Raw genomic sequence first — 9091 nt, 5'->3', positions numbered from 1 at the left:
ATGATCACTTACATAGGATAGGCCTATCTGAAAAGATAAATCTTGATAAAAAGTTGGTGAACAACAAAGATAAGGAGTTCTTGAGCTGACCTACCTAAAGTTATAATAAGGCTTCTAGGAAGACACTGTTATTGGATCCACATTCAAATTGTATGGGGTGACATAACATTTAACCTTTACAAAAATGTAGTTTTCTCAGGTTGTTAACCGAACATTGCACAAAGTTATTTCATGCGGAAACCGGTTGCAGCCCAATCCATAGGCCAGACTCAAATGAATGATTTTTATGGCAAGAAAGAGTCTTAATTGTTCATTTCTGTCATTTTGTAATATCTGTTGTCAATAATCCAAATATGGGGTATTTCAAACAAAAAAATATTGGATGATGCAACTTTGAACCCAAAAGCCCAATTGTGTTCGATCCCGAATGTCAATAAAGAAGACCAAAAAAATCCTCTCTCCCCATGTGAGGAAGAAAACTGAAACACAACGCTGTTTCAAGAGCTCACCCCCTGCTGTGTAAGAAAGTAACCACATTGGCCAGGATTGATCGTGCATCAACTGTTGTTTTTTACAACCGAATTTTGGCTAGTCTAATTTGAGATAAAACATGGACATGTTTAAATTCAAACCCTATGATTCAAACAAGATGAATGGTCGCCATCTTGCTAACATGCTAACAGTTGGCGCTAATGGTTGCTTAGTTCAAGGACAATAAATAACGTTTTCTAAGGAAATAACCCAACAAGGAATACCACAGGACTTAACTGATAGGTAAGTGTTTCAGTGACTTATTCTTGTGTTTTTATTATTATCGACCGTCCCTTAAAGCAGCTGTTTAAACTACTTACTGTAGTTATTTTGATTTTTGTAGCTATTAGCAACAGCTAGTTAGCAACTATTAAATGAAAACTTCCAAACTAATGAAATAATTTGCGATATTTATGTTGATGTTTATTATTACTTTACAAAATCCTGTTGTTTATTCGCCATTCATGAGAATAGAAAAATGGTTTGTTATGCTGTCTAACATAATTGTTAATGTTAGCTTGCTAAATTATAACACATTAGCTGGCAGCCATTGTGTCAAGGAATGTGTTGTTAACAGACATCATGGTTGACCCTCCTGTCGTGTTTGGGTCGACTCCAATCTGACCGTTTTACTACTTTCATCAATCATAAATATTGTGTTTTACATTTTATAGCTTCAAGGCCTTATGATTTCCTTCACAGTAGGCATTTGAACATATAAATCTGATCACCAATTCAAATTTGTAACACCATTGGTGTTCCAGGTAAAAAATGGGAACATGAAATTAATGTGTAACGCTATATTATATTCATCCATCAGATATTACACACCCACAATTCGACTAACATGTTGGAATACATTTTCTTTGTATATTAACTGCATTTATTCATGTGAAATAGTAGTCCGAGACATTAAAAGGGAGCTTAAAATGGTGTTTAATGACAAGGAAAACCAAATGGGGGAGAAACGAACACTACAGGGGGGATACAATACAATTGTGTTGCCCCAGGTTTATTTGTGTTTGTACTATTTATTGGTAATTTGAATAGTTAAAACTGCCAATAGCAGCCAGTTTTCCAAAAGATAAAACCATGCCACCAATTTTTTTTTAGATCAGGATATAGATTTGCAATTTTGAATATGGGTTAAAAATATTTAAGTATATATATACTCCAGATTGTTGGACAAGTCTATTTAAATGTATGATATAAGTGTCATCAAATTTAGTTTTTTAGGGAGCTTTTTTAAAAGAAGAATGACCTAACTGTCTCAAACATAAGCATTACTTGACATAATTAAATTACATTATCCTTATTTAACAGCTTACATGAAGTGCATTCAACCATCATCATAAATTGTAAGTGCATCTCATAAAAGCAGCGTGTGCTCTTTTCAGCATTAATCTGCTGGCCCTTGATCATCTCCTCCACCCTTCGGCCCTCCTGACTCATCTACGCTGTGTCTCCCTGTGGCATCCACGGTCAGTGTGCTTTGTATATTGCTGATGTCTGTGTTTACTAGTCTTACACGCAATGTTAGCCAGAGATGTCACCTACAGACACACTCGATTCACATAACAGTGCACACATAGAGATTTACTCTGAGAGAAAAGTCTTTAGGGTCTGTGTTTGATAAACAATTCAGAGGAGATAATTAGTTGATAAGACATCACTTTGATATACTGTCGGGACTTAACTGCATCTATTGCCTGCAAGCAGAGCCTTTCTCACTTGCTTTGTATTACCATATGTTGAATTTGTAATCAATTAACATCATGAAGGAGAAATGGGAAAGTGCAGATTTGCTCCAGTGGGGATGAAAGGGCAAGGACAATTCTCTGACATTTGCATATGGCTCAGGCTTGCACTCTTGTGTGCTTCTATATGGCTTGAGAGAGTGTCGCAAAACTTCTGTCTGAAGTCATTAGTAGCTCTGCCTCTGACCACTCAGACAGCTGGCCAATTAAATGTGCTTGTGGCTGCTGCTGCTGCTGCTTGATGTGTGTAGGGCTTCACGCAGAGGTGTAGTTGGGAGGACAAACTCATCTCTCCGTAGTGGGGGGAGAGATGCCAGGAAAGCTTGGCTGTGTCTGCAGTGTCGGTCTGTGTGCTTCTCAACTGGCTGTGTGAGCAGATAAGAAAGGAGGCAGAAGGAGAACTGCTGATTCTGGGTTTATTCCACAAACCCCCCGCTTTTCCCCGGCCTGTCTTTCTCTGTGCAGCTGCAGGGCTGGGAGCTGACCTGCATTAAGACATCAAAAACTGCCTGACGGGCTAATAGGAACAGTTTTCTAGAACATCTTCAAAAGCTTGTTAAACTGTAGAGTTTTGGCAGTGATTTAAGGAAATCTGCTATTATGGCCTAAATGGAGTTCACCTAATCTGTGTTGGCAGATTTAGAAATGCCTGGACATCACCCAAATGCTTCCCTGCTGACTGATGTCTCTATTTCAACACCAATGTATTTATTAGACTTGTACAAACATAGCCTTTTTATTTGTTATTGAATGAATGGAACCTGTGAGCCAACATGTCTTTAGCATACTGTAGCTATTACTTTTCTTGCATTGTTACTTTTCAATGCACTCGAGACTGTCATTTTGAAGAGTGAATTATTGTGCAAGATAAAAACATATTCTTTCCTTCTCTCACGTAACACACTACTTTTTTTTGATTTTAGCACTACTTTGTTTTAACATGGCTTAAGGATTCTCTCTGTTTTATTGGCACCATTTTCCTTTTATTGTTTTCTGTAAACCCTCTGATGCTGATGGGAAAATGGGTTTGGAGCGATCCAGCCAGTGGGCATCTGACAGTGATTTGCTGATCCTGTGCAATTGCATGATGGCTCTCATCCTCTAAGACCACAGGGCCCTAAAAGCCCGCCAATCAATGGCCCTCAGCACTCTGCTGTTGGCAATTATAGGTCAGTGTGTGTCACGACATCTTTGTCATCCCTTTGAATGGCTCAGTACCAGCTCTCAATGCAATCAGTTACGTTTTTCCCTGGATGTGGATGTGGAACCAAAATCATCATTGTTGTTTCAGTTGTTTTAAGAAAAAAAAGTTCTTGCCAGTTTCCAGGCAAGTGAGATTGAATGTAATAATAAAACATTGCTTCTATTTGCTTTTATGATCACTTAGTCACAATCACAAATGTTTCCAGTAAAATAGTTGTATTGAGATGAAGAATGCTGTGCAATAGCTACCACATGCTTGTATGTTTCATTATTAATAATTCAACATTCATTTATTGATTGCTTTGTGGTGCCATGTTTCTTTATGTTGGAGGGCTGTGTTATGAGATAGTCATCCCTGTAGATTACAATGATGTTTTTCAATTAGCCATAAACAGTCACCTGAAAGGCAACACTTCAACAGTTTTTTAGAAGCAACGTTTTCAATTCTGATCTCCAGTAAATGTTGCAAGAAATCACACTGTGCTCATTGTCCTATAAGAGTAACAGCACAAACAGGCATATTATTATTATTTAATTAATATTAATCTGACTCCTTAGTGTTTTCAGTTATTAAGAAGTGACTTGCCCCCGGGGGAGGTGTACATTTTCAGAAATAGCTTCTGTAGTGCAGCCCATTATTATAAGTTATACAGTAACTTCTCTACCTACCTATAGCTACACATTCATACTTTGACCGCTAAATAATTGTACAAACATTGAAACATTGCTATTTATATGAATATTGGTCAGTAACTTGGAATAATAGCCTCATGAATTTTCTAAGCAGGCTGAGACAAAAACATTCAGTCTCTTAACAGATCAGGGAAATACCTTGAGGCTAGTGAGGTGATGTTTTTCTCTGTCTTTGTGTGTGTTTTTGCCTCTTTTAATCTCCATGTGGCAAAGAGATTTGGACCGTTAACGCCTTTGTGGTGGCCTGGCAGCCCACAGAGCAAAGTGACGCCTCCCTGACAGGTCGGCTCAGCCCTCGGAGACACGGCCTCTTAACTGGCCCTAACAAGATAATAACACCCCACGGATCCCCTGATCAGCACGCAAATTGTTTCTTTAAATGCTTTGGGTTAGGGGGAGAAAAGAAGTGGGTTTGACTGACGTGACCTTGAATTGATCTCATCAACAACAATCTCTGTATCAGATCATCTGTGCCATGCGCACAGCTTATAAAAGTCGTTTTGGTGACACCCGTAAGATCTGCGTACTCACTTCCTGGCTCTGTTTGAACACGCTATGGTTACATGTGTATGTAGCGTGGTTACAGATAAGGTTATTGCAGAGAACTTCAAGGACAACTGGATTCCTTAGATTTGAGTTTCAAGCTGTTAAAATCCTATGTTGTTAAAAAATATATTGTGTAGGAAGGCATGAGGAAGTCATAATGTTTCAAGCAGCCAAACAATAGAAAGCATTTCTGTAAATAGTCGTTGCGCAATAAAACGTTTAAGGCTCTTTAAAACATGACAGCGCAACACAATGGCTTTACTATTTCACATAAATTCCCTGAAGGTTCCTTGTTTACCACCTCATTTATGGCCTTAATCTTTTCACTTCGTGTTTCCATCGACATGAACAACACACTAGGACTGCAGCTAAAGAATTTGTGATTTCATTGGCTAACTACTTTTATAAGTAATTGATTGGACAATGGTAAAAGTGAAAACTTTCAGCTTCTCAATGTCAAAGGTGATATCTTAAAGTGTCTTGTTTTGTCTCTCCAAAATATTCAGTTTAATTTGATATTAAACAGAAAAAAGCAGGACATCTCCACGTTTAAGAGGCTGATAATAGCATTTTGTCAACAATTAGTTGACTATCCAAATAGTTGATGTTTATTTTTTCTGGTGATCAACTTATCAATGAGTTGACTTATTATTCCAGCTCTACAATGCACCTTTATGGTGGTTTGACCACGATTAAGAGAGAATGGCAGGGAAACAGTTTCCAACATTTATGTGTAATAAGAAAGGAAGCGTCCTCTTGTCCCCGAAAGAGGACACTTGAACAAGGGCTTAAGGTTAACTCACAGGAAGGGCTAAGTTTATATCCTGAAATCCATCCCTCATAATTGTGTAACATACTAATGATGGGAAAGTTATGACCCAGATTACATTAGCCTACGAGCCGGTGCACTCGCTTTGTTCCTGGTCTGTGAGCTAAAGCTAATGTGGCTAAGCTTCACAGTGTATAGAATAATCCTGAGGGAAGATTTGGCTCATGAACAAGGGGCTCCAGTTCAGAGAAAGTCACCATTGTCATGTTTTCTAATTGCTGTTTTTAAAAGAGCGGGGGAAGTTAGAACGAACAGTAAATCCCAAACACATGTACAGTAGAGGGGAAACTCTTGGCGAATCATGCAGCTGGTAGTTCTGTTTCTATATGTCATTGTCAACCCTATCCCAGCTTTGCATTTCCTCTACCTGCTGCCCCCTAGTTCTGTGTTTGTGCTAGCTGTGTTTTTATGACCACTCCAGTGATCCGTGGCCACTGCAGAGCTGCTGGTGTTAACACAGCTGAGGAGCATTACACAGACTGATGTTGCTGCCTTGTACCTGGCTCCAGGCGCTGTTTGCAGTCAGAAGTTGTTTTGTGTTCACTTCAGAAGCAGATGCAAGAATTCTCTCGCTCGCATACACAGTGCATAGGGACCAAGTCAGACTGCACCAACACATAAAATGTCCTCTCCCTGAAGCATCTCTGCACCCAATGGACCACCATTAAATCAAGGGCAGGTAACATTTTTGTTTTAGGATTTTTGATAAAGAGATATGCCTACTATATGCCATTTTGATATTTAAAAAGACCTATTATTTTTATTGTTGAAAAACTGTTAAAAGTGATATATATGTAAGTCAATAATCAAGGGTTAGATGATTAAACACATTTGCAGCCCAGTATGATGAAGCTCGATAGATCATTTCAGTATCTTATTCATCTAAACAGGGTTGGGCATAAGCTTGTCCTGTCAGTGAAACTATAATATTAGCTAAGCAGCTAATAACTGTTAAAGAATCAATGTACTGATAGAGTTTGATACCATTGCAGACTTCATTTTAGCAGTTGCCACTAAATATGCTTCCAATCTTGAAAGCAATGATACAAATAATAAATAAGTGGACCACCGTGGTGAACTGCAAAGTCCCAAGTCCCAAACACACACCCTTTGAATTATCTACTTGTTATTTTGTAACTACAGAATAACTTGGATAGAAAATAGAGAAAGAGTAATCCAATCTTTGGCAGCACCTGCTTGTTCCATGTGTGTTCCATTTGCTGTCTGTATAATGTGAGTGTGTGGAGTCCAGGTGGTTGAGTGACAGCATGAGCTGGGTTGTATCCATCGTTGTGGTTTTGTCAGCGAATCGGTGGGCTTTGTTGGTGGTATTGTGGGACAGCCAAGTGCAGTAAAGGTTTTTATGATGTGGCAGAGTTGATTCAAGGGATCTGTGCTAAGAGCTTTCCAGATGTTACCACTATGGTCTGTTTCTTTAGTATAAACATATATACATTGAAGTACCAAAGGCAAAAAAAGCACCTCATACTTCCGATCTATAAACCTTCTTGCTAAAGGGATGTTGTCAATAATTAAAAGAACCATGAGAGAGTCTGACACTCATTATCATGAATGTTTTATTTTTTTCTCACAACAAATCCGATATACACACACACCATCTACTTCCCCCCCCTCTCAGCGGTGTACTGGTGACTGGCAGGCAGTGACACACATTCATGCAGTGACAGTGTACAGAGCTGGAGCCACTCTCGCAGATGGACCTTGAACTCTTTGAAGGGACGTCTGGCCTCGCAGTTATGCCCCACCGCCGGCTCTTGCTGCTCGGCTACAAACTGTAACTCTATAGCCTCATTGTCATGCTCCATATCCTCGTGCTGACCCCCAGCCCAATTATACAGCTGACCCAGGCTTGATGATATAACCTTGGGGCGTCTTTTGTGGGCTGCTGGGGGCTCAGGGGTTCACCTCTTGTCTATCATGACATGTCAGCTCAGTGCGTTAACCAGACACTCCCCTGAGTGGTCCCAGTGTGGCTCGAGGAGGAAGAGTGGCTCCCAGGCAAGGCCCAGTACATTTCAACACATTGCCGCACTGAGACTCTCTTTCTAGATAAACAATGTAATTAAAAAATAGCGTGAGTGCGATGTTATGAAACATATCATTTCTATTTTTGCTTGAGGTATATATTTATCATGCACGTCAGGGCTAGATGATGTGAACAAACATTTGAGATCAACATTTTTTTAATCAAATGCGTCAATATTGATATGGTTTGATAATGCAGAGTTGAACCTTTGAGCTTGACCATCGTACCCATCTATGAGAGAAAATGGAGAGAGGCATTCAGGAATTTATTTCACTTCGGCAGGTTTCAATCGTTTGTTTTTTATTGTTATGCCGTCCGGAGATAATGGCAAATGGGAATCAGAATCAGAATACCTTTATTAGTCCCATAGAGGTGACATTTGCATAGTTACAGCAGGAAAAAGAGCCACAGACAGCTTAATGTTACATATGTTAAATATGTGACATGCATTCTTTTTTTTAAAGTAATAAGTTATGATATAATAAAAAATATATAATAAAAAGTTACATAATTTAAAAAAAATACACATCCTGTAACAGTTCTTAGGATTTAGCAGCCAGGTATATATTACACAGTTATTAACGGCATCTATATATATTAAACATCTAGCACACATTGCACATAGGTGGATATTACAGAATTTATTTCCATAATCCATTTAGCCGACAACACATTTTTGACCACCCTCAGCCAGCGTAACATATTTTTTTCCCCAATTTGAGAATGTTTTTTTCGCCGAATATTGCAGTTTTAAAACAGGTATTCAAAAGTAAAAAACAGAAGTGCCCCAAAAAAACACTCACATACAGTATAAATGTGGATACAGCTGAATAATATTCTGATTATCCAGCAGTGAAGACTGAAGGAGCCTGCATTGTATGTAGATATGACATGAATAATGTGGCCCACTGAATATCAGTGCATCGAGACATATCCATAGTCTCCATGCATGCTCAGCAGCTGCACCGCATTAATGTGCACTGTGCTTAGTATGCACTATAAGCTCTGGAAAGGCTACCTGTCACTGGTGAAGTGTTCCTTAATGGATGAGGAGTTGATTTACATTTACAAATCTTGGGCATACTCCAGCGAATGAATTTCTACACATGGTTCATATGAAGTTAAAGGTTAATGGCCATGGCAGTCTGGTACACATGTGTTGTTACAGGCCAGGTTCAGCTACACAAAGGTAAAATACACAAACAAGTGAACTTGCTTACAGTAGAATAAATAAAAAGTGAGTCCATCTTTAGAGGCTGAGCAAATCTGTTGAGTAATGACTAATTATGTTGTTCCTAAACAGAGCAACCCATTTGAGTTGAAAAAGAAGTGTGAGTGGGCTTGTTGACGTCCTTCACTATATTAATGTTGTGTCATTTCACTGAATGTCAACTTTTTTCTTTATTATAAAAGTTATACTGTTCATTTAGCTTTCGTCTGCTGTTTAGTATCTTGCTATTTAACTATATTTTATTACGGTGTCCT

At 38.8% G+C, this 9091-nt stretch overlaps 1 protein-coding gene across 2 annotated transcripts in view; it reads left to right on the top strand.

Annotated features, from left to right (window-relative positions):
* Window positions 1–435: 435 nt before the first annotated feature.
* LOC307031997 (C-C chemokine receptor type 8-like) overlaps window positions 436–9091 on the top strand; it is a 69087-nt gene continuing 60431 nt past the window's right edge. For both annotated transcript variants that reach the window (XM_079669655.1, XM_079669654.1), the window contains exons 1-2: window positions 436–774; window positions 1929–2012. The gene's annotated coding sequence lies outside the window, so the exon portion shown is untranslated. The remainder of the gene's footprint in view (window positions 775–1928; window positions 2013–9091) is intronic.

This window comes from Notothenia rossii, assembly GCF_949606895.1.
Source record: "Notothenia rossii genome assembly, chromosome: 3".
NCBI lineage: Eukaryota > Metazoa > Chordata > Actinopteri > Perciformes > Nototheniidae > Notothenia > Notothenia rossii.
This window is presented reverse-complemented; position numbering and strand designations above follow the sequence as displayed.